The 26,982-nt window shown below is 41.2% G+C and overlaps 1 pseudogene; it reads right to left on the bottom strand.

Moving 5' to 3' along the window:
* Positions 1–6,316: 6,316 nt before the first annotated feature.
* LOC149170645 (protein argonaute 4B-like) overlaps positions 6,317–26,982 on the bottom strand; it is a 100,056-nt pseudogene continuing 79,390 nt past the window's right edge.

Below are 26,982 nucleotides of genomic sequence, written 5' to 3'. Positions count from 1 at the left end.
TGAACAAAAGAAGGAACTGGTGGTGCGTGCTGCAGACTTTTTTGTCATTGCAGAGCACTTGTACAAAATGGAATTAGTTGAAATATTGTGACATTATGTACCAGAGTTTGAACGAAACAACATCCTCACTAAGGCTCATGGTGGAGCTACGAGAGGTCATTATGCAGGAAAATAAATAGCACAGAAGATTCTACGCACTGGGTTGTGGTGGCCGAACTTGCATAAGGATTCAAAAGTGTATTATAACGCATGTGACGCATGCCAAAGGACTGGTAGACCCTCACACAAGCATGAGTTATTGTTGAATTTCAAATATCACTACAACCCTTCAAGGAGTGGGCCATTGACTTTGTAGGACCAATTCAGCCTCTAGGGAAGAAGACGGGTGTGCGGTACATCATCACCAATACTAAGTACTTAACTAGATGGGTGGAGACACAGCTTGTGAAGGACTATACAAGTGCAATCATGGTACACACTTTCTTAATGAGACGATCAACACGATGACGAAAGATTTTTAGGTTTACCATCAGAAGAGCACACCCAATCACCTGTAGGCTAATGGAATGGTAGAAGCGTTTAATAATATACTGGAGAACATGCTAACAAATGTTTGCAATGCTCAAAATAACGACTGGGATGTGCACGTACCTGTGGTACTATGGGCTTATAGAACGACTTGCAAGAAGCTGATTGGACAAACGTCGTTCAGGCTAGTTTATGGCATAGAATTTGTGATGCCAATGGAGTACATTATACCTAGTCTGCACATGGTGGCATTCATAGGAATGGAGGATCATGGAGCCCTGGAAGACAGGCTTGTGAAGTTAATAGAGCTTAAGGAGGATATATTTCTAGCTGGATTCCATCAACAAGTTCAAAACGAGCGTGAAAAGGCATGGCATGATCAACACATCAGACTGCACACCTTCAAGGTAAATGATTTAGTTCTATTGCATGACAACAAGTTTGGTAAATTTCCAGGAAAATTTTAGATGCATTGGTTGGGGCCATATGTCATCAAGGAGATTACTGATGGTGGAGTAGTTTAGTTGGTAAAGTTGAATGGAGAACCATTCCCAGGGTGAGTGAATGGCAGCTAATTGAAGCCATACACCTGTGATCCAACTAGATGACTACATGATGAAGCATAGTCTTAGCGCTCTAGGTAGTTGAGAGGAGGTGCGGGACTATAAACTACACTACCCAGGTTAGGGAGCTATGCGATTGGGGAACTATGCGGAATAAAGGAATGTCACGGTGTCAGCAGAAACGCGCAGGGAGCTGCGTTATCCAAGAAGGGGCTGCATAGGGCAGCCGGAAAGTGACCATTATGGTCATTGTTCATGACTTGACAGTGGAAAAACGGCTAAATGGAGGAAGATCTAAGTTGGAATTTAAGGTCAATATCTGTGGAAATCTATTGGCTATCCAGCATTTATGAATGAATTTTGGGGGGAATGGTTGGATTTGAGTTCAAAAATGCCTATAGATTATAGCTGGTTGTCCAGCGAAAAACACTTAGCATTTTGAGAATTGAGGTGTTGAGCTCGCAGGTGAATATGAATCATGAGTACTTTGAAGCTTTAATAGCGAGTTCAGCGTTTGAGAAGTTGCCAAAGGAAATATAGGAGTTGTTGTCTAGTATCATGTCGGTGCCTGCAGAAACCACGACCAATGGAGAAGTAATGGAAGCTAAGGGAACTTCCCCAAAAGTAGCAATGGCAGCTGAGGGAGCTACCCCGAAGGTTATGAGCATCGAAGTACCAGCAGAAGTGCCTAAATCACCAAGGTCACCTAAGCCGAGGCCTACACCGACCAAAGAGGGTCCAAAAACAAAGAAAGATAAGAAGAAAGTGCCACAGCCGGTGCGCGCATCACCTAGAAAGAACCCACAAAAGGAAAAGCCCACCATGTAGGAGAAGGGCAAGGTAGTTGACCTGGAGCCTGAAGAGGACATTGAAGAAATCCATGTGAATGAGGAAGACATTGACATGGGGGCAGAGGATGTTGATGTTGAGGGGTCTGACCCTATCTCTAAATTGCCCAAGTACATTCCTCCGCGCAAAGGCAAGACAAAGGTTCCAAAGGACATTGATGAAAGCAAGGTCACGCTGCATACACCCTTGTTGCTGGAAAAAATCATCTTTGAAGGACCGCACCTGGGGCACATGCCCCATTTAAAATTGGAGGATTGGGATTTGGCTGATACGAAGTGCTTTCCCCACTTAGCAACAAATCAACTCATGCACCGCGTCTTCTATAAAGACTCTTGTGTGACCACGCGGGAGCCAAGTGGGTAAAAGGAGTGGATAAGGCTGGTCTATTAAACTTGTTGTGGGTACTACATTACAACCGCATGACCATAACCATGATAGTGATCAAGCAGCTGCTGTGCTTGGTGCACAATGGGTGCTTGTGGCTAGAGGAGTCGATACTAATCACTGACATGCTAAACCATAGGATCACTTGGTTGTCGCATGTAGGAGAAAATATGGCCATGGCATTTTGTGGAAAGACAGGTGAGCGCAACCTCGCCGAAGAAATGAAGGATAAATTTAAGCTTGCTAAGAAGTCGTGCGGCTACTCCATCACTGGCATAACCAACCCCGCGGTCAAGGTAGTCGCTCAAATCCTGGCAGGAAAGATTATGAGCAAGTGTTGGGCAGGTGAAGTGCTGACACCGGTAGTGTCATTAGCATCCCAATGCACAAAGGGTGTACAATTCAACTAGGCGCACTACTTCTACAACGATTTCCTCACGAACTGCTGAGAGGTGCAGGATCATAGCAAAATGTTTCACTATGCATGGTTGTTGTTGTTTATAGTGTTGGTCACATGGGAGTTACTAGAGGATAGTAAATTTCCTCTGTTCGCGCAGGACCTACTGGAAGCAGCGAAGTTCCCTTCACTATGGGCTCCGAAGGACCCCCAAAGGGTCAAGGACAACAAGTTCTTTTGGATCTTGATGGAGATGAGTATCCACATGTCCATCAACGGCACGCTGCGGTTGTCACCAACAGCTTTTGATCAGCTGACAGAGTATGTGGAGTTTAAGGCATACTTCCACCATGTCTCCATGTGCATGTGGAAGGATCCTGAACAAAAGTGGTATGACCTTCCATACCTGGCCACAGATGAAATGATCACGGTGGTCCTCAACCACTAGCAATCAAATTGGCACACCACTTTAGACTTGATAGCTGGGTCTAGCAAGTCTGCAGCAAAGCGAAAAAAGGAAGAGGCCAGGTTGAAAATGGAACAATTAGCTAAGAAAAGAAAGAATGAGGTTGAGGATAAAACCAAGGTGGAGTGTGTTGTTGTGAAGAAAAAAGGAGGACATGAAGAAGAGGAGGATCATGGCTCTAAAAGGAGTGAGAAGTCACCCTCCCCAGAGAAAAAGGAGGAAGAACAGCAATCAGAGCAAGGAGGAGCAAACCCGGAGACTACTCCATTCCGAATTAAGTGCACCAGGGAACAGGAGAAAGTAGGGCCAAGGAAAAAATCCAAGGCTAGAAAGACTTCCCTCGACCCAATCACCTTGATTGAAGGTGATTTGAATGACATTGGTGATGTTGTAAGGGATGTGACCGCGGAACTACTGTAGCAGTTCAAGCAGCAACAAAAATTGTCCTTGGGTGCCATTCATATGGTCTACGTGAGATGTAGATCCAGGTGTTACAGGTACAAACCAGTGTGGGACAGAGCAGCACGGCGTCAATTAGTTTGGTGCCTAACACCTTAGAAGAAGTAGGGATGGTGCGCACACTGGATCCTCGGGCAATAGTGTTGTTGAACGAAGCACTGACTATAGAAGCAGAGGCTGACAAGGCCACTATTAGTGCCCTCAAGGAGGTTGGACTCAATTTGTCTGCACTTCCAAGTGAATCCCTTCACACTTTGCAAGATGGTGTGATCGTGGAACTTCGGGCCTACGAACAACACGCACTACACGTTATCAGTGAGCGGAGGGTGAATAACACTCAAATGGCTACACAGAAGAACTCTACTATTAATCTCTTTAAGGCCATCATGGACAAGAATGAGTGCATGGACAAGGTAGTGGCTGAGGCATGTAGGTCTGTCCCAGAACTGGATATTCCCGAAGATGAGCCAGAGGATGTGAGAATTCGGAAGCTCGCTACCTGAGTGCACAAAGCGAGAATAGAATTGGAAAATTTTCAGTTTGAACTAAACTTTAAGATTGCAAAACTTGAGTTGAAGGCCCAACCTTCAACTCCGCCAAAATTCAGAGAGCAGCACGAGGCAGTTGTTAAGGACGTCATTGCAGCAATAGATAGCGCAGTAAAGGATTGCACTGCGCTCTTCGAGTAGTCGCTCGAAGTAGTCACCAGCTTACAGGAGGATCCCAATGTGCAGAGGCTGGAAACAGAGGCGTGGGAGTTGTAGCAGCAATATGATGAGGTTAAAGCGACAGCGCGCACTGTCGCCATTACCCAAAGGCTAGCGAAGCTGCAGGAAGCAAAGGCGCTGAAAGAGTAGGTGGACGCAACACAGCACAGGGAAGCATTATTGAAGGCTTGATTGAAGCCTTGGCTAGATGAAGCATATGTGCTCACAGCCACCATTGAAGGCAAACTAGCTAGTCTGCAGGAAACGCAGTAGAAGGTATAGGTAGATGGCATAGGGCCAGCGATGGAGCAGCTGGTCAAGTAGATGAAGCAGGCGGAAACACAGTGCACCACCAAAGTCACAGTGGCACAAGTCGAGCTAGGAGGTCTTTGTGACAATATCTTCACGCCAACAGAGTGACCCGAGGGCAAGTCACCATATTTTTGTTGGGGGCCTGTTGGGAACGGGTCCCCTGGGGTCAATTTTGGGGTTAAAAGCCCAAGCTTTGGGGCATAAAGCCCAAATTTTGTAGGAAATAATGTAAAGTCTCCGATTTTTTTTACCACGGAGCGTGAAGATGTAAGCAGTCAAAAAGGGTTTTCCACCCTTAGTTTAGATAGTTGTGTCGGCTTGATGAGATTTACCCTTGGTCAGCGGACCATGGGATTGTATAAAAAGGGAGTCTTAGAAGAGTCTAAGGCAGCGAAGTCACAAGTAGAGTTATGAGTAAGTTTATGGGTCTATGAGAGCTAAGAGCGAAGAAGCTTAGCATAGGAAGAGGCTCTGCAGCTAAGTGCGCAAAGGCCTAGGGTAGAAGTCTTTAGCTGAGTGCGCTAACCCCTATAGCTGTGTGTGCAGGGTAGTCATAGTTTGTACTAGAGATTTGAATCAATAATAAAGAGAAGTATTCTAGACTTATCTATGCATGCATTAATTTAATTCTATTATGAATGTTGTGATCATGTTATGTTGAATACAGGGGTTATGAATTAATGCTATATTGATGCATGAATCTATGTCTTTTACTTTGTCATATGAATGCAAGTACGAATATATGTTTACATGAAGATAATTGTAATGCATGTTAAAGTTAACCAATGCTTAAGGGAATCTGAGTAAATACATAAGTAAGAATAATTACAGAGGCGTGTAAGTGCCTGATCTATCTATCTAGGGTCCGCAAAGGATGATCGGAAACTTTCGCGGAGGCTTCAGGAGAAGTACTTTGATAAGCCCTAAAGGGCTTATCGGTCTACACAAAGGAAGGTTAGGGCATATAACCGACATCACAACCATCTCAGGGTGTGAAAACTTGGTTCCTACATCCCCCCATACTGCTCCGAGTGAAACTTCAGTCCGCATTCCGTGGATTGATGCCGAAAGGGCCAGTAGTGTAGGGATTTTCTTGGCTACTTAACGCTAAACCTAGATCAGGGCCCATCAAGCCAATAGCTGCTGAAAAATTATCCAAGGAGGCTACGGCACATACTAGAGGCTTGTGGATGATACATGAATAGATTAGTGAAGAACAATACCAATACTATCATTGACCCTACATTAATAGGGCATATCCTAGGGTGGACAGGCCCTAATTTTTGTTTATTAATAGCAGTTAACAGTTGCATTATGCTTAATTATGTATATATATTTTTGTTTTTCTGTTACTAGACATATCAAGTACACCCTACGTGGTGATTTATGTACAGCTCTTTTTTGAATGGCCTCAGCCATAACTTATTTTTGAACACTACTTGAATGGCTTCGTCCAACTATTATGCATGTGCCGAGGGCATCTACTACATGTAATTTTTCAAAATTAATGAAAAGTTACAATTTTTCCTCGGGAAATATATATATTTATATGTGTGTGTGTGTGTGTGTGTGTGTGTGTGTGTGTGTGTGTGTGTTGGGGGGGTGGGGGGTGTGTGTGAGATGTTACAAAGTCGCAAAACCTAGTTTAGCATCATAAAAATTTAAAAATTGAAACATTCATTAACACAAAAATTACACAATCACCATAAAGTTCATTGTTCTTCCTCTTTGGTAAGATGTAGAGTTGGAAATGACACATCTTTGGAAGTATAGACTTCATCTGACTTAGCATTCTTTCAACCCTTTCAACAAGGTTCTTGTTTTTGTCTTGCAGACTTTCTTCCAAAACTCCCAAACAATTGACCATTTCCTACAGTAGATATTTTAATTATGTAAAGTCCCAAAATGAAATGGTACTTTAATTGTTTAATGTATCTTTACATACCAATCCTCTTCTAGCACAACATTGTTGAATCTCACGTACCATGTCTATTATTTCGTTTGAATGAATTCTTGAATTGAAACATGCAATTGCCCATTATCCAATTTTCGCTACATAAACCATAGTCTCAGAATAGGTGAATGGGATAAAATAAGTCTAGAGTGAGCTTGTTTGAAATCAAATTTTGCAAAACTTCTTAAAAGACAAATGCCTTGTTGTTAAAGTTCTAATGACCAATCCTTGCAACCTCTTCCATCTTCCCAAACTTTAGTTGTTAGGAAACCAAGCAAGAAATAATGGTTAGAAAGGAAATTGGTCTCCAATTATAAGAGATATGATCTGGATAAGGATATATAAAAGGGTTGAAACATAAGTTGGTCAAATAATAATAAGCACCAAACAAAAACATAATCCATAAATCCTCTTTTTCCTTCACACTAAAAATGGTTTGATTCCATAAAATTCTCCATGAGTTCAAGGCCAAAATATTACTTCAACACACAAAAAAACAAGCACACTTCTATTGAATAGAGGAAAGGAAATATACATCCCTATGCAATCCTTGTGTCCTTGTTTCTTTGCCAGTACTTTTCTTTGTCAAACCATAATGAAACAAAAACATTTTAACTATAAGCCAACATTCAAAACATGAAATGTATATAGCTTTACCGTGCAGGGAATCAATTATTGAATTGAGGCTTCTATGATCCATATCAATTATAAGAAGAGTTTCAACAAAAATCACATGAAGAAAACCTTTGTCGACGTGTTTCGAACCAGCCAGTGTGGTTCATCATCAAGACAAGTTGACGATGAACCACACTGGTTGGTTAAAAACGCATCAACAAAGGTTTTCTTCATGTGATTTTCACCGAAACTCTTCTTATAATGCATATAGCTCTTTTATAATTGGCTCAGTTCATTGAGAACAAGAAGCAGCATTCTAACCATGATGGAAAGCAGCCCAAGGGGAAATTCTAACCAATCCACGACAAATCTCAAGAAACCATAGAAATATCTCAAGGCTTTAAATATAACAAACCATATTTTCACTAACAAATCAAAAAGTACATATTTATGGAAGAAAAACAGTATACTCTTAGAACAAAGTCAATTCATAAATGAAATTTCTTGGTAGATTATTGTGGTACAACTTATGATTTTAACACACCAAATGTTGGAAATAATACTGAGAGGGGCGGGGGGGATTGAATCAGTATTAGCAATTTAAAAAAAAATCATTTCCATAAACAAATTGATATACGCTACTTCTATTAATTCAACCTACATATATACGCAACTATGTTTAGAGAAAACTGCGTATATCTTGCAGAATTCTAATTTAGTTAGTTGATATTAATCTATGTATCAGAACCATAAAATAGTAATCAAGTGCAGTAAATAGTACAGGAAATCACACACATGAACACAAGATATAAGGTGGAAACCCAATGTGGGTAAAAACCACATGCTACAATTCGTCTCTATCTTCTTTTGAAAAGAAACTTCTTTTTACAATATTTATGTACTGGTGCAGTCTTATATCAGTACGCAGGCTTCTACGTGTAGAAGGCTACAACCTTCTCTCATTCTCCAGCTTCTCCTGGAAGGGTACTATAACCCCCTTAGCTCTTGTACCAGCTCATATAGTAGTACATAGGTGTTGACCTACAGAAGGCTACAACCTTCTCTTTTCTTCCGGGGACCACGTTTCATAAATTTTTAGACTGGATCCATCAATAACATCAATCAAACATCAAATATATCTGCATCAACCAATCTCCTTTGCACCAACCAAAAAATGAATCAAACAATCACTTCTCTAAATGCTATAGCCAAAATACAATAACAGTAACCATAAACCAATCCTGAATCCAGAACACTACAGCAATAAACAGAAGTAGATAAAACATATTTTATGAGGCGTACACTACTTCAATATGTAGAACCTACGTGCATACGCTGCTACATTAAGGCAAACCTGCGTATATGTTGTTTTGAATTTCAGAACCAGCGTGTATACACGCCTTTGCTATGTTGAATCTGCGTGCAGATCTGTAAAAGATAATTTACCCTTTTCAACTATTCAGACATCATTTATACCCAAATCATCAGATTTACAGATCAAGTCATGCGCCAAATATAAAAGATAGAAATCACATAAAGATATTTCTCTTCAAGCCTTAAGATCTTGACCCATCAATAGAACTTATCCTTCTTCTAGCGCTTAGGTTCCTCCTTGATTCACATCCATCTATGCACCATAACCTAATGACCAATATTCTAGATCTTGCTCTTCATAAGATATTCAATCCTTGAGCACCCTTGCCTAATGATCTCCTTCCCCTTTTATAGTCTTAGGCCTTACTCAATACCATGGTCCAAAACCACTTAGAACCAATACCTGGGTTCAACACTTCGGACGAGATACCATGGTCCAAAACCATAGGTCCAAATACCAAGGACCAAAAACCAAGATTTCCAAAGTGTGTGTATACGCATACACGCCTTTTGGTCTGTGAACCTGTGTGTATACGCAGCTTGGTCAACGGGAACCTGCGTATACCTCCTTTTCCTTTATTCTGAGAGCCTATGAGCCTGAATTGTCATCTGAGAGATTTTTCGAGTGAGTTGCCATCAAGGACAATACCTGTGCCATAGTGCCAAGCCTATGTCATAATGCCAACAATCTCCCCCTTTGGACTTGATGGCAACCCCAAATCACTCTCCCCCTTTGTCATCAAAAGCAAAGGGTTATGCTCCCCCTGAGTACATGATGAAATCTCTACTCTGTTGTGCTGTCCATGCTCCCCCTGACTGTAGGCAGTGTCTGTAAAAAGATGTTCTACAAGAAGAACATGACTCCATACATCATAAATGACCTTCCTATTGCCATAGACTCATACATACATCCATCTCCCAACTAAATGGGGATATACCATAATTGACTCATTCAACCAACCAAGTGGGGATATACCAAAAATTTATACATGATAAACCAAGAATATTACATCATCCATCCCAAGCATAATGGGGGAAAAAAATAGGTCGTTACATGACCTTCATAATAAAAGAAATACATGACATAAAGACCAATTATCTAAGACAAGACTATGATAGTCATCAGCAACTATCATCAACAGCATCTGTCAATCACCATCCGGACCATCATCCATGATCTCCCTCTCCATCTGAATCAAAAACAACTGTGAAGTGTACCAAATCTTCTAATGTAATGCCAACAATGCATTATTAGAAGTATATGCTCTCCCTGAACCTGTGCCAGATGGTCTCTATTAGACCCATATCAGACTCTCTTCATCCTGATTCTAGCCCACTATTTTTCTTCAAACCAACATATACGCGACTGTATCCATAGAAACTGGCGTATGTAGTGTTGGAAATAATAGTGAGAGGGGGGGTGAATCAGTATTATCACATTAATAAAAAAATTTCATTTCCATAATCAGATTCATATATGCTACTTCCACAACTTCTTATGATTAAGTTAATTGATCTTCAATGAGTGCATTAGAACATTATCAACCATATTATCAGATAACAGATGCACTAATTGAGAATAGATCATCACACATAAGGCACACACATGAACACCATGATATAAGGTGGAAACCCAATGCGGGAGAAAAACCACCTGCTGCAAGTCATCTCAATCTTCTTCTTAATAAGAAAATCCTTTTACAATATTTGTAATGGTGCAGTCTTATACCAGTACGGGAGCTACAACCCCCTTTACTCTTGTACTAGCTGATCCATTTACTAGTACACAGGCTGCTACCTGCTACAATGCTCCAAAGATCTCCCTTAGCTTTTGTACTAGCTTAGATACTAGTACGTAGGCGCTGGCCTACAATCTTCTCTCCTCCAGGTACCACGTTTCATCAATTTTCAGACTGGATACACTGAAGCACAACACATAATCTGAAAGGCCACTTTTCATCCAATTTTCATACTGGACCAAACAACAACATTGAAGCTCATAATCAAACAACCTTTTGAATCACCCAATCACCAGATCCATACATATACAATGATATTATGAGAGTTATCAACCAGATCTAGTACATAAAGATAAGTCATTAATCATGTTGTTATCTGAACTCAATACCAGTAACCAAACATCAGTTATGCACCCAAAACCCTGCAGAATAGTCAAAGGCAGTTAAAACAAATTTTAAGCAAGGATCGCAACTTCACTGGTATAGATCTGCGGATATCTGTACTACCTCCACAAATGCGCCTTCTGTGGCGCCGCGACCACCGCACCTGCGCCTTCTGTGGTGCCTCCGCACTGCGCCTTCTGTGGCGCCTCTGTGGCGTCTCCACACTGCGCCTTCTGTGGCACCTCCGCATTGCGCCTTCTGTGGCGTCTCCGCACTGCGCCTTCTATGGCACCTCCGCACTGCGCCTTCTGTGGCGCCTCTGTGGCATCTCCGCATTGCGCCTTCTGTGGCGCCTCCGCACTGTGCCTTCTATTGCGCCTCCACACTGCGCCTTCTATGGCGCCTCCGCACTCCGCCTTCTGTGGCGTCTCCGCACTGCGCCTTCTGTGGCGCCTCCGCACTGCACCTTCTATGGCGCCTCCGCACTGCGCCTTCTGTGGTGCCTTTGTGGCGTCTTCGCACTGCGCCTTCTATGGCGCCTCCGCACTGTGCCTTCTGTGGCGCCTCCGCACTTCCACAGCTGCAGCGCTCGAGAGATCACCCTTCACAGATTCGCTTTCAACTTCACTTTCATAGATCAAACTTTCAAAACAATAACCCAATATTTCAGATCTTAAGATATTCAATTGCAAGGATGAATAAGCCAAGTGATCTCCTTTGCTTTATATAGGCAAGCTTCTTCCTAAAATCATGGATCAATACCATAGATAACCAATACAAGGGGCCCAAAAACATGGGGCTCAATAATACCAAGGACTAACCACCATGGACCAAAGGTAAGTTCTCCAACATGAAAGTGCGTGAACTTTTTCTCTACATGAAATAAACTTTTCTCTACATGAAATAAACTTTTCTCTGCATAAAAGTGCGTGAACTTTTCTCTACATGAAATAAACTTTTCTCTGCATATAAGTGCGTGAACTTTTTTCTACATAGAATAAACTTTTCTCTGCATATAAGTGCGTGAACTTTTCTGCACTATAATTTATCATCTGAGATGAGTGGGTTGCCATCAAGTACAACATATGTATCATAAAGCCATACCAGAATCATAATGCCAACAATCTCCCCCTTTGTACTTGATGGCAACCTCAAAATCTTCAGCTCATTCTCCCCCTTTGACATCAAGGGCAAAGGGTTATGCTCCCCCTGAATATGAACCAAATCTATAAAGAAGAAACATAATCCACCAAACACCATAAATGACCATGAAAGAGATAGATTGCAGCAATAATCAGACCAGCATCCAAGATCTCCTTCTGTACGTCCTCCATAATGCCAACAATGCATTATAAGCTCCCCCTGAGTACCTGGTGAAATCTCTGAATGAGATCCCCCTTTGTATATGTCATGGTGCACCAATCTGATCATGCTCTTTCTGAGAACAAGCTGAAATGTCTGCTCTGCTATATAGTGTTGTTCATGCTCAGGCTCCCCCTGACTGTAAGCAAGGTCTAAATAAGATGAACATCAGCAACAACACTTTATGATCTGCTCCATAGTATCTGTCAACAACAACTAGACCAGCAACTTGTATTAGTGCATGAATCATCAAGGTATGTCTGCATCAACAGAATTTCACATTCTATGTGAGAAACATCATAGCCATCCAAATCTACATGAATCAAGTATCATCAATTGGGAATATCTGCATTAATCAACATATTTATGAAACAATCCTATCATCATATAGATAAGAGCTCATTATCATCATGTCTCCAACAATGCAACTTTGAATAATCATCCCTGTATCCAGCCAACAATCCTCATCCATTTGTGCCAAGAATGAAAGGAATCATAACTGTAATATATGATCTTTGTGCATATGACGATAGCAGCATACGAGTGACTCAACATCAAGAAGATGTGAATTCAAGCTAAGTGCTTCCCATGCAAGCATCATTAGAGAATCAACCATAAATCTGATCCAAGAACCATGTGAACAACTCATAACCATGGCAAGATGAATCATTTATCCATATAAGTATCATCACCAAGGACTATTAACCATAATGCCAATAATGCATTAAGTCCATATGCTCCCTCTAAACCTGTGCCATCTGTCTGATCATGCATATCAATAAGAAGTATCAAGACATCATCAATATCAAGTTAGAACCAAAACACTTCTAACCATCATATCCACACATCATTATTATTAACTAGAGCAAAATTGATCCTTCTCTTGAATCTTTCCCTACTGCCTTTCTTCAAACAATCATATACGCGACTGTGCAGTAACTAACTCGCGTATATATGCAACTTTCCTTTATGGAGTTTGCATATGAGATTCAGGACACTTAAGTTTTGTACTTCCAGCTCCCTCTGATTCTGGTATGTCTGTACATTGTGCAGTGCCGCCTTTTTCTGACTGTACTTCCTTTTTCCTCCATATCTTCAAGCTTGATGATGACATTTTCTCCTTTTGATATGGTGCCCACACTTTGTTCCTGCATTCTTTAGCTATATGTCCAAGCTTGTTACATGCATAACATCTTACATGTTTCATATTCCTCCTGTAACAATCAGCAGCTTTGTGACCAAACATATTGCAAGCAAAGCAATATCCATAAAAGTACCTTGAATGTGATGATCTTTCTACATAATGGTCTTGAACCCTTCTTCTTCTACATCTAGCTGCAACATGTCCAAGATTATGACATACATAACATTCAACATTATTCATAGGAGGAGTAAAGGATTTGCTTTGAGGAATCTCTTTTCTTGGTTGATGATGAGATTGATCTTTCATTTCTTCGTTGATCACTTTAGATTTCTCTTTAGAGTTCCTTGCCTCACCTTGTGAACTAGATTCACCTTCAACAGATTCATGGAAACCAAGACCAGTCTTTATAGCAGGAGACCTTTGACTACTAAGAATAGCATCCAAGACTCTAGAACTATCTTGAAATCGTAAAAGCTTATCCTTTTCTTCTAGTTTACCTTTCAAGATATTTACCTCAACCTGAAGCTGTTCTTCCTTTTCAAGAGATTGCTTTTTCAAATCTTCTTCAGCTTTCCTTCCTTCTTCCATTTGTTCCCTTAGTTTGAGAATCTCCTTTTCTTGTTCTTCATTCAGATCCTGCTGCATTTGACGAACTCGGAAGGCACATTCTAGTTGAGATTTTAAGCTGGTGACTTCATTTTCTTGTTTTGCAATAGCTTGGAGTAGATCTGTATTCTGCTTCTTTCATTCTTCAAGATATCCTTTTAGTGAGAGGATTGTAGCTTCAAGATTTTCATAGTAGCTGGATCTATCTTTGAGTTTCTTGATGGTTGTGCTTCTTTCGTTGACTTCTTTTCTTAATGATGTCACTTCATGCTGCAATTTTTGACATTGGTCTTCCTTGTCCTTGAGTAGCTTTCTTACCTTGTTTTCTTCTTCTAGTTGGGCCTTTAGTTTGGTAGCTTCTTCTTTGAAATCACATTCCCTTTTGTTCAATAGATCTTGTTGACCTCTAATTTTGTCTGTCAGCCTTTTAAATTCTGCCTCTATTTGATATCTTTCTTGTTCACCCATAAGAGCAAATTCAGTAGTTTCGTTATCACTTTCATCTCTTCCAAAAGGAAAGATAGCTGGAACATCAGAGGATAATGTATTCATACCTGATAATGATTCTGAATCTGATTCTGAATCTAAAGAGCTTCTTATACCTAATCCCCAATCGATTCTCCCACTGTCATAGTTCTTCTGAGATGACTTCTTTTTCTTAGGTGCTTTCTTCTTAAGCTTCTTTCCCATTGTTCCACGGATCTCCTTCAAGCGATCAAGCTTCTATCAAAGGACCTGCTCTGATACCAATTGTTGGAAATAATACTGAGAGGGGGGGGTGAATCAGTATTATCACATTAATAAAACTTTTTCATTTCCATAATCAGATTCATATATGCTACTTCCACAACTTCTTATGATTAAGTTAATTGATCTTTAATGAGTGCATTAGAACATTATCAACCATATTATCAGATAACAGATGCACTAATTGAGAATAGATCATCACACATAAGGCACACACATGAACACCATGATATAAGGTGGAAACCTAATGCGGGAGAAAAACCACCTGCTGCAAGTCATCTCAATCTTCTTCTTAATAAGAAAACCCTTTTACAATATTTGTACTGGTGCAGTCTTATACCAGTACGGGAGCTACAACCCCCTTTGCTCTTGTACTAGCCGATCCATTTACTAGTACGCAGGCTGTTACCTGCTACAATGCTCCAAAGATCTCCCTTAGCTTTTGTACTAGCTTAGATACTAGTACGTAGGCGCTGGCCTACAATCTTCTCTCCTCCAGGTACCACGTTTCATCAATTTTCAGACTGGATACACTGAAGCACAACACATAATCTGAAAGGCCACTCTTCATCCAATTTTCATACTGGACCCAACAACAACATTTAAGCTCATAATCAAACAACCTTCTGAATCACCCAATCACTAGATCCATACATATACAATGATATTATGAGAGTTATCAACCAGATCTAGTACATAAAGATAATTCATTAATCATGTTGTTATCTGAACTCAATACCAGTAACCAAACATCAGTTATGCACCCAAAACCCTACAGAATAGTCAAAGGCAATTAAAACAAATTTTAAGCAGGGATCGCAACTTCACTGGTATAGATCTGCGGATATTTGTACTACCTCCGCACTTGCGCCTTCTGTGGCGCCGCGACCACCGCACCTGCGCCTTCTGTGGCGCCTCCGCACTGCGCCTTCTGTGGAGCCTCTATGCCGTCTCCGCATTGCGCCTTCTGTGGCGCCTCCGCACTGCACTTTCTATGGCGCCTCTGTGGCGTCTCCGCACTGCGCCTTCTGTGGCGCCTCCGCACTGCACCTTCTGTGGCGTCTCCGCACTGCGCCTTCTGTGGCGCCTCCGCACTGCGCCTTCTGTGGCGCCTCCGCACTTCGCCTTCTATGGTGCCTCTGCACTCCGCCTTCTGTGGCATCTCCGCACTGCACCTTCTGTGGCGCCTCCGCACTGCACCTTCTATGGCGCCTCTGCACTGCGCCTTCTGTGGCGTCTCCGCACTGCGTCTTCTGTGGTGCCTCTGCACTGCGCCTTCTGTGGCACCTCCGCACTATGCCTTCTGTGGCGCCTCCGCACTTCCGCAGCTGCAGCGCTCGAGAGATCACCCTTCACAGATTAGCTTTCAACTTCACTTTCATAGATCAAACTTTCAAAACAATAACCCAATATTTCAGATCTTAGGATATTCAATTGCAAGGATGAATAAGCCAAGTGATCTCCTTTGCTTTATATAGGCAAGCTTCTTCCTAAAATCATGGATCAATACCATAGATAACCAATACAAGGGGCCCAAAAACATGGGGCTCAATAATACCAAGGACTAACCACCATGGACCAAAGGTAAGTTCTTCAACATGAAAGTGCGTGAACTTTTTCTCTACATGAAATAAACTTTTCTCTACATGAAATAAACTTTTCTCTGCATAAAAGTGCGTGAAATTTTCTCTACATGAAATAAACTTTTCTCTGCATATAAGTGCATGAACGTTTTTCTACATAGAATAAACTTTTCTCTCAATATAAGTGCGAGAAATTTTCTACACTATAATTTATCATCTGAGATGAGTGGGTTGCCATCAAGTACAACATATGTATCATAAAGCCATACCAGAATCATAATGCCAACATGTAGGCGGATGCTCTTCATCAAACTCGCGAACAACCACTTTTCTCTGAAACAGATAAGTGTCAACAGCAAGATGATGCATCAACTACTCCCAGCTTCTGTCTGAGGTATTAAAATGTCTCCCTGGACAGTGGTTTGGTGAATATATCAGCAACCTATTCCTTGGAGGGAACATACTCCAATTTGACCTTTTGTTCAAGCACTTGTTCCTGGAGAAAATGATATTTGATAGGTATGTGCTTGGTCTTTGAATGCATGACTGAATTCTTTGAAATACTGATTGCACTTGTATTATCACATAAAATGGAGATAGGTGGAGTACAAGTGATTTGAATGTCTTGCAATGTTTGCATCATCCAAAGGAGTTGTATGCAGCAAGATGCAGCAGCCACATATTCTACTTCAATTGTCGATAATGCAATTGAACTTTGTTTATTGTTGAACCAAGAAACTAACCTGGAACCCGTAAAGAATGCACCACCACTAGTGCTTTTTCTGTCATCCACGCTTCCTACCCAATCTGCATATGTATATGCATGAAGTGTGAGATCTATATCTCTAGGATACCATAAGCCACAATTTTGTGTTCCTTGAAGATATTTGAAAATCCTTTTAACTGCCTGAAGGTGTGCTTCTTTTGGATTTTCCTAGAATCTTCCAACTATTACCACTGCGTGCATGATGTCTGGTCGGATACCTATCAAATAGAGCAAACTACCAATCAAGGATCTATAGGTTGGTTGATGTACTACTGCTGATTCATCATTTGCGCTGAGGCTGCATCCTGTTATGGTAGGGGTACATACTGGTTTCGAATCTTCTATGCCATATTTCTTCCAGATCTACTTGAGGTACTTGGTTTGTGATAGAAAGATATCGTCTTTGTTTTGTTGGACTTGCAAACCAAGAAAGTATGTGAGCTCACCAAGCAGGTACATTTCAAATTCTTTTTGCATCACTAAAGCAAAATTTTGACTCATGGCTTCTTCATTTCTACCAAAGATGGTATCATCAACATACACAACAAGTATTAGCAATGTATCATAATTAATTTATATATATATATTGCTATATGCTAATCCTTTTGAAAAACCTTGTTGATGGAGGTATTTGTCCAGACAATAATACCAAGCCCTTGGAGCTTGTTTAAGACCATAGAGAGCCTTTCTAAGTCTGCATACAAGTTTTGGATCATTTCCAAGGATAAATCCATCTGGTTGCTCAATATACACTTCTTCTTCTAAGTCTCCATTTAGAAAGGCAGATTTCACATCCATTTGATATACTTTGAACTTCTAAAAGCTAGAAACAGCAAGGAACATTCTTATGGCTTCAAGTCTGGCAACTGGTCCAAAAGTTTCTTCAAAGTCTATAGCTTCTTGTTGAGCATACCCTTTACAAACAAGTCTATCCTTGTTTCTAATAACATCTCCATTATCATTTAGCTTGTTTTTGAATATCCATTTGGTCCCTATGACATTCTTATCATTAGTTCTAGGAACCAATTCCCAAGTGTTATTCTTTTCAATCTGCTCAAGTTCTTCATTCATGGCCTTGACCCAGCATTCATCTTTGCATGCTTCACTTATATTTCGTGGTTCGACAGAGGAGAGCAATGCTAGATAGCTTGAAGCTTCTGTAATAGTTCTTCTTGTTTGTACACCTGCCTCTTTCTACCCCAAAATTTGAGTCTCTGGATGGTTCTTCTAGACATACCTAGATGGAGTCTTTTCTTCTACCCTTATCTGTTCTTCTGGTGCCTCATAAGTTTCTTCTTCAACATTAGTCTGATTTGATGTTGAAGGATAGTCCTCATCATCTTCAAAATCTTCAGTTTTTATCTGCTTTGGATTGTTGCCTGCTTCATCAACCACCACATCAATACTTTCAACAATTTTTCCAAGTCTTTTATTGTAACACTTATATCCTTTACTTTGGGAAGAGTGACCAAGGAGAATGCCTTCATCTGCTCTAGGTTCAAACTTGCCAATCTTTTCATCAGTCATTTTGATGTAACATTTGCTTCCAAAAACTTTGAAATATTTTACAGTAGGAGTCTTACCATACCAAAGTTCATGAGGAGTTTTAGTGTTGTTTACCCAGATGTTTGTTTTGTTGAGAATAGTAATGGCAGCGAATACAGTTTCACCCCAGAAGGTTGCAGGAGTTTTAGATTCATCAAGCATAGCACGAGCCATTTGTTTAACTATTATATTCATCCTTTCTACCACTCCATTTTGTTGAGGAGTCCTTGCAGTAGAGAATTCCCTTCTTATTCCATGTTCCTCACAAAAGTGTAAAAATTCATCCAAGGTAAATTCCCCTCCTCGATCAGACCTAAGGCATTTGATTTTGTGATCTGATTCATTTTCAACCAAGGCTTTGAAAGCCTTGAACTTTTCGAAAGGTTCGTCTTTATGCTTTAGAAGTCCTATCCAACACATCCTGGAAAAGTCATCAATGAACAATATAAAGTATTCTTCTCCACGAGGTTACTTTTTCCTTGATGGACCACATAAATCAGTATGGATAGGTTCAAGTGGCTTACTAGCTGATCTTTCCTTCTCAGGGAAATGTGTTCTGGTTTTCTTACCAAACTGACATGATTTGCATATTGTATTGTTTGGAATTCTGATGTTAGGAAGATCGCGAACAGCCTGATATTTGCATGCTTTCCTTATCTGAGTGTTATAGCTCCAAATCTCACTCTTATGGTTCGTGATGCTGCACTCATGGCCTAGGGCAACCCCTCCTTCCAGACCTGGTCCTAAAATTTAAAAAACAATGTTTTATCCCTTATACGCGACATTGCCCTGAGTTAAACGTGTGTATACGCGGGTCTGTGTATACCCAACCCGCGTATATGTATTAAAACACTTAAAAAAATATAACACTCCTTATTTTCGAGCGGAGATCGCGGGTTTTACCTGCTGATCACCTGTTAGTGCCCGTGGCCCAGCTGTTCCCAACCAGCTCCCAACTAAAAAACTACTTTGGGAGAGCTATAAAAAGACCTCAAAGGGAAGGCCTAAGGGAGGAGAGAAGAGAGAGAAAGGTTATTATGCTGAGATTTTTCCCTTGACCAGGTTTGAAGTCCCTTGTGCCTTCTGCACTTCCCCCATTCGTACAGGAAACCCTTGTTTCCTTGTGTGTTGATGTTCATCCACCATTTATGACATCATGGAGTGAGTCATGGAAGGAGTTTGTTAGAGGCTTGAGGCTGGAATGGATCCGGAAGGAAGCTTTGCTTGGAGCCTGCTGAAGGTGACTTAGGTGAAATTATTCCTTTTTATGTACTTTATTTGTCTATAATAAAAGAAACACATGTCTTGGTTCTCGATATAAATATTCTTTATGTTTATGATATTCATGTTTAGAATTCATATGTAAATGGTTGTTTGGATTTCATAACTAACTACCTTTATTTATAACATGAAGATGGTGTCTTTATAAAGTATTGTCCATATATTGTTGTGTTCTTTGGAATCGGTTGTTGTGCAGAACAAAAGAGAAGAAGGGAACTCCAAGAAGGGTTTGGACCCTAAGGGCCTTCTCAAACGTAGGACCTAAGGTATGTACCCTTTACAATATAATTTGCTTATAATAGCATAATGGCTTTGCGAATGTGTGTTTCTTTGAATAGATAACTTTCAGTCTGCTAGGGTTTCAACCCAAAAAGCCCTAGGGGAACATTTCCCTCCAACAGAATTGGCGACTCCACTAGGGACAACATACTTGTTGTTCCTAGTTTGGGTGTTTTCAAGCCAATCAGGGCTCAACTACCTTGTCTGCTTGCTGTTACTGTCTGGTCTGTTCTTGAATTTGAAGTTTTTCCAGTTTCTTCAGTTTGTTTTTTATTTTTCTTGAAACCTTTTATATACGTTGTTTTTCTTAGTTACAGAAGCGTATGTACGCATGTTTCTTTAAGTGAAACCACGTATACACAGGTTTCCTTAGTTACAGTAGTGTATACACGCAATCTGTACATAAGTACAATCGCGTATATCTCGCAATTGTCAAGATTGGTAAATCTTTTTGTCTCTGAAGGTTTGTCTGGTAGTTTGAGTCAGTCTGAAACAGTCACTTTCCAGTATCAGTTTTTGTTTTTACAGTGAGCATCTTGTTCCGAATTCTCTCTGATTATAAGGAGTATTGGTCTTGTTTTTGTTATTGCGAGCGTCATCTTTTCTTGTTCAAACACGCAAGATTTCTTGTTTGCAATCTTAGCTGCTCTGATTCATCAAGATAGAGAGATTGTTCTCAATCTTTGTGTCAAATCTTGCTTTTGGTGACTTTTTGTTTGCTTGGCAAAACCGCTTTTGTGACCATCCGCTTCTTTGTTTCATGAAAGTTGTTGATTGACACTTTCTTGAAATTTGTCTTTTTGATCTTTTTGGTTATTGTTGCCAAAGCTTTCATTGCTGCTTTTGATTGTTAAGAGCATCCTTAAACACATCTATTTTTGTTGAGTTTTCATCCATTGTGTGGTGTCAATTTGCAAAAGTGTTTTTTGCCTATTCTTCAATCACAAGTTTCAGTGTTGTTGAGAGCATTTTTGTAAAGACTTTTTTGTTGTTGCGTTTGGATAAAATCTTTTTGAAAAACTTAGTTTTTCTTTCTTGAACTTAGTTTTCATTTGGTTTCCTTTTAGTGAATGAAAGTGCTTTATGTTTGTCTTAGAACTTGTTTTTAGTGTTTAGATGAAATGAATGGTAGCATCTCATATTCCATCTAGACATTTTAAGTGGCAAGATAAAGATTGATAAGCAAGCAACTTTCATTTTTTGTTTTTAGAGTAGTTTCGAATCTTGCATTGGCATATATTTGTTGCATTAGGATAGATTTGCATACCTTTTTAGGCCTACATAGTTTTGTTAACTTTTGTGAGTGTGAAGCGTGAATTAATGAAAAGAAAATTTTGTTTTATTAGAAGTTCCTCTGAACCCTGTAAAAATTGCTCTTCATCGAAAAACGAAAAAAGTGCATGTGCATGTAGTTAATTTTTTATTAATTTCTTTTGCGTCAAAAAACACCACTAGTTTCACTTCCATTACCTTGTGACTTAAACAAAAGCCTATTTTAAAATCAAGCGCTAACTAAAATTCACTAGAACTTTTTGTTTAAGTCAGTTACACCAACAAGTTTATGATTTTAGGGCCTTGGATTAGGCGAGTGGAGAGTTAACTCTCCAAGGCCATTTAAACATCAAACATAGGAGACTGAATAACGAGAGAAAATCCAATAGCGTTAGGAAGACCAGGAAAGCTCTGGATCTGGGAGTTAAGCACGAGGGTCTGTGAAGACAAGGAAGAGAGATACCCCCTCTCCTACTTGTCTGAACTTACCTCACGACTGTTCCGCCTGGCTTCTGCGACGATTTGGTATCCATAGTTGCTACTCCTAGGGATCTACACAAGTGGCTGCGGAGGGGAATCCCGTGGGACCTGAGGTCGACGTTGCATCACTCTCGATAGTACTACTGGAGGGCACCCTTGCGAAGCTTGGGGGCTTGCACCAGCGCAAGCTGTTATTAGGAGGTCAGCGTAACTTCCTCTGATACCTTCGCTGATAGGACTGGGCCCTCATCATCCCAGACTATCTTCGGAAGGCCCCTTAATTCACTTTCTTGTATTTTGGTGTCCGGTCCTAATCACCCAGAGCAGAAATACTTGGAAGTTGTTTGACTGGCTGTTATCTTTAGGGACTTTATAGTGTGTGCTCTGTGCTCTTAGTTGGCCTAGCTTTCAATTTTTTGAGTCTTTAGTTAGATCATAACAAAAAATTCAAAGTGGCTGACCGATCTCCCAGACGGTCTCGAAGACTTCGTGGTCTTTCACCACCAAGTTTAGAGCCTTCTCCTAGAAGGCGCAGAGGTAATACTACTGGTGGGTTTCGTCCCATGGCAATTGACGCATCGGGGATTGATCCTCCTCTCGGGGGCATTAGTGTTCAAGCAAGGCCTGGCACTTCCGAACAAGAGAGGGACACTCCAATCCTTTCTCGAGTTCTCTTTCAAGCATAGAATAACATAGAGGTAAAAGAACTCTCAGAGTCGTTAGCGGCTCTGAATTCTCCACTACCATCTAGTCATTCAGATGTATTACAATACGTTGGGACTCCAACGCATAGACCGTCAAGTCTAAGTTACGCTACGCGCTTACCATCGATGACCACTACTGGAAGCATGGCTTCTACAAGTGCTACGACTATGCAAACTCCAACATCGGTGCAATGGGGAGGAACGATTTCCATCTCCTCTACTTCCTTGTTTGGATCTTTTGCTAGCACATCTTTAGTTGGGTCTACCTCCATTCCGTCCATGAGTGGAAATGCCCAAACCAATGCTTTTGGTACTGGATTCTTCCCATTTGTCACCCACTCACAGGGTATTTCATCGGTTCCATTTAGTGCCGCTACATCCATGATGGGCGAATCGGCTTCATTCTTGGGTTTTCCTTTAGGAAGTGGTCATATACCACATTCCAACCCGACGATAGGATCCATGCCTTTTTCTTCTGTAGGACAAAGTAGTAATCCTTTCCAAGGTTGGACTAACCCTGGGGTTAGTGGCGCAGGAACTGGGAATCCGTTTATCGGCCAACAAGGGAATAGGCCGTACTCCATGGTTAGTTCGTTTCAAAGTATTCCTCCCTTAGCTTCGGCTTGGAATCCGTATCAGGGGTTATCAACTCCTTATAATCCTTTAGGAGGAAACTTTGCTGGTTATGGAGGCTTTGCGGCCGAAGTTGGTCAAACTCCGAATTTTGCTGGATCACAAGGCTTACCTTTTGGTTCAGCTGGTTCTACTGGTTACTTCGGGCAGCCTGGTGCCTTCCAAAACCCAGGACAATCTTTTCAGAACTTTGGGAGTTCCGCCCAGTCTGGGTGGAATCCCCAAGGTCCTCCTAGGCTTCCGTTTCTGGCAACGTTGAACTTGCCAGATCTCACTAAGTTAACAAATGATCCAATCAAGTACAATCCGGCCTGGCCTCCGGTCCCAACCAAACTCCCTTCGGACATTCCAAAATTCGAAGGGAAGAGTGGTGAGGACCCAGGCGACCATGTAACCACATTCCATTTGTGGTGCTCATCTAACTCCCTTATCGATGACTCGATCAGGTTGAGACTTTTTCAATGCACCTTGACTGGTAATGTGGCCAAATGGTATATAGAGTTGCCAGGGGGCAGCTTTACATCTTTCGCTGACTTAGCCAATATTTTCTTAAATCATTTCCAGTTGCCTATCCGTTATGATGCCGGAACTGAACTTCTGGCCACTTTTCGTCAGGATAAGGCAACTCACATTTCTGACCATATTCAGGAATGGAGACGGAGAAAGAGGCTCATTAAAGCTGAAATCCCTTTGGAGTACCGTCTCGAATGGTTTTTGAAATCTTTACAACCCGAGATCTCCAAGGATGTCTCCATGTCCGGAGTCTATTCTGAGGAGCAAGCCATTTTTTGGGCCCAACAATTAGAACTAATCTACTCTCAGTCTAGGATCCTTCAAAAATGCTTGCCAGATGCTCCTGGGTCTAAGGTTGACATAGCTAAGTCGAAGCCAAGTCCCCACGCGGATGGTATCGTTGGGTCGGTAGACACAACTACCGTGAACTTGTTGAACCAATTGCAGCAGTTGTCCTTACAAATTGCTTCTAACAACCAAGTCACATCGTCTAATCCTCCGGCTTCCCAAACTTCTTCAATTAATGTCGTCCAATTTGATAACCCCAAAGGAAATCAAAATTCCAATGGGAAAAATAAAGGACAAGGTAAGAAAAAGAACCAAGATGGGAAGCCTGATGCAAATAAGTCCGGCAACAACGCTGGTGGTGGTAGAAATGAGTCTAGAAAGAAAGTCAAGTTTCCATGCAAGTTTTGCAGTGGAGACCATTTAACTCATCTCTGCCCTAAGATTAAAGATGCTCAGCGCTTGTTAGGACAGCAAGGGACTTCTAGTTCTCAGCCTATGTTAACAAACCCTTTTCCCCAGGGGCAGTAACTTCTTGTTGGCGCGAATTCAAATCCTGGTACCTCCGCACGAGGCAACCAGGAAGGGGAAAAATCATTGAATGTTTTCATGATGGGTTCTAACGTCCATGTGACTACTCAGTCACGTGATTATGGTGAAGCTGAGACTTCCAAGGACAAGACTATTCCCAGAAATACTGACCTTCATATTGAGCGACACACTGTTGAGACTATACCACGGATACTGAAAGGTTCCGCTAAACGCGCGACTATTAATCCTAATGCCAGGGCCGCCCAGAATTACTCCATTGTGGAGGATCTGGCTCAGAGTCCATGCGCCATGTCTGCTTTAGAGGTTCTCCAGTTGTGTCCGGCTCAGTGAAGTGCTTTACTTTCCGCAAATGGAGCAGTCGATCCAACTAATTCTTTAGTGCTCACTTTTGACATGTTAAATGTCAAAAAGCAACTCCCTCATCATATGGCTTTCCAAATAAAGTCTACATACCAGAAAATCAACATTTTTCATACCGTTATAGATGAAGGAGCTTCCATGTGCATCATGTTGATGTCATGCTGGAAGGCTATTGGATCGCCTTCGGCTATTCCTTTACCCACCGTCTTGGCTGCATTTGATGGTCATTCTCATAAGCTGCATGGGATTATCCCAGCCTTTCCTATATGTGTTGGGGGGAAGGTCGTCAATATTGAAGTAGAAGTCATAGATGCTAACCTAGACTATAATCTCCTATTAGGAAGGAACTGGGTATACGAAATGGATGTCATTGTTTCGACTCTGTTTCGTGTCATTTGCTTTCCTCATGAGGGGAAAATCGTTAAGGTTGATCAAATGGATTATTGTCCAGTCGATCCTCAAGCAAGCTCTGACTCTACTGTTCCTTTAGTGGATAACCCTCACCCGCCTACTGAGAATTTAGGAGTGGGAATGTATTCCTCATTGATGGGTACCTTTGATCTTCCCTCTCCTTTCGCTAAAATCAATGTTGTTTCATCATCTAAGGAGTCTCCTCGAGAAGAGTTCTTCCGAACTCGTTATTTTTCAGACCCTTGGACCTTGCCTTCACCTACGACCACATTAGTTGAAGGACAAGTAAATGGAATGGCATTCCCTATATCTGCAGCTGAGCTTAGATATCAGTCTATCATAGACTCTACAGACAACCACTCTGCTCCTTTTTTCGAAGAGGAGTTAGATGGTGATGTGGCCCTGGGTTGAAGCCTTGATTCTACCTCTGCTTTGGACTGCTTAGATTCAGTTTTACCTTCTAAAGAAGCAATCCTCGAAGTAATGATGGGTATAGATCGACCTTGGGAAGACTTACACCATCGTTCATACTTTCTTCCTCCATTGCAGGAAGTAGAATCTAGATTCTCCGAGCTCTATACTAGTGATGTTTGTACGGTGTCAAATCCTTTGGCTCCTGCACACATTCGTGCCGAAGGTAATATGTCGGCGATTTCAAAAATGATACTTATAAACATCTCTAGGGACCCTAACGTAATTGAGAATCTCTTCATCGGAATTGAATGTTCCCTTGAAGAAATTCAAATTTACACCGACCTATTTAAGGAATTTCGAGATGTATTTACTTGGTCTTATGAGGAAATGCCTAGCATTGATCCTTCTATATTTCAACATGAGATCAAGACGTATGAGAACACCAAACCAGTTCGTCAAAGGCTTCGACCGGTTAACCCTAGGAAAGCAGTAGCTATCAAGGCTGAAGTTGAGAAGCTGCTAAAGGCGGGTTTCATATACCCTATTCCTCTTACTGATTGGGTTTCTAATTTAGTCCTTGTGGATAAAAAGCAAGGAACAATCCGAGTATGCATCGATTTTAGGGACTTAAACAAGGCTTGTCTAAAAGATAATTACCCCACGCCATTCATTGATCAAATTATCGACGAGTGTGCGGGTAATGAGATTTTTTCCTTCATGGATGGTTTTTCGGGTTATAATCAAATTTCTATCCGTCCTAAAGATCAACATAAGACAGCCTTTATATGTCCCTGGGTACCTTTGCATATAGAAAGATGCCTTTTGGTCTTAAAAATGCTGGAGCCACTTTTCAGCGGGCCATGTCATATGCTTTCCACGACATCAAACATGTCATCGAGGCATACTTGGATGATCTCGCTGCTCATTCTCAAAAGAGAACTGATCACCCTAGTCATATTCAATTGGTTCTCGAGCGATGTCATTTTTATAAAATCCGGTTGAATCCCAACAAATGCGTTTTCGCGGTTACGTCCGGTCGGTTGTTAGGGTTCATCATGTCTAATGAAGGGATTCGGGTTGATCCCTTCAAGGTTGAGGCAATAGTTCAGTTGCCTCCCCCATCCTCGATCCGACAACTTCAAAGTCTTCAAGGGAAGGCTAATTTCTTAAGACGGTTTATAGCAAACTATGCCGAGATCACTAAAGGGTTCATGCGTTTGCTACAGAAAGGAATTCCATTTGTATGGGACGACTTTGCACAGTGATCGTTTGATGCTTTGAAAAAGGCATTAGTCTCTGCCCTGCTTTTGAGTC

The sequence above is a fragment of the Pinus tabuliformis genome, chromosome 4_2 (genome assembly GCF_031772625.1).
Source record: "Pinus tabuliformis cultivar Carrire ecotype Pingquan chromosome 4_2, CPIR1, whole genome shotgun sequence".
Classification (NCBI taxonomy): Eukaryota; Viridiplantae; Streptophyta; class Pinopsida; order Pinales; family Pinaceae; genus Pinus; species Pinus tabuliformis.
This window is presented reverse-complemented; position numbering and strand designations above follow the sequence as displayed.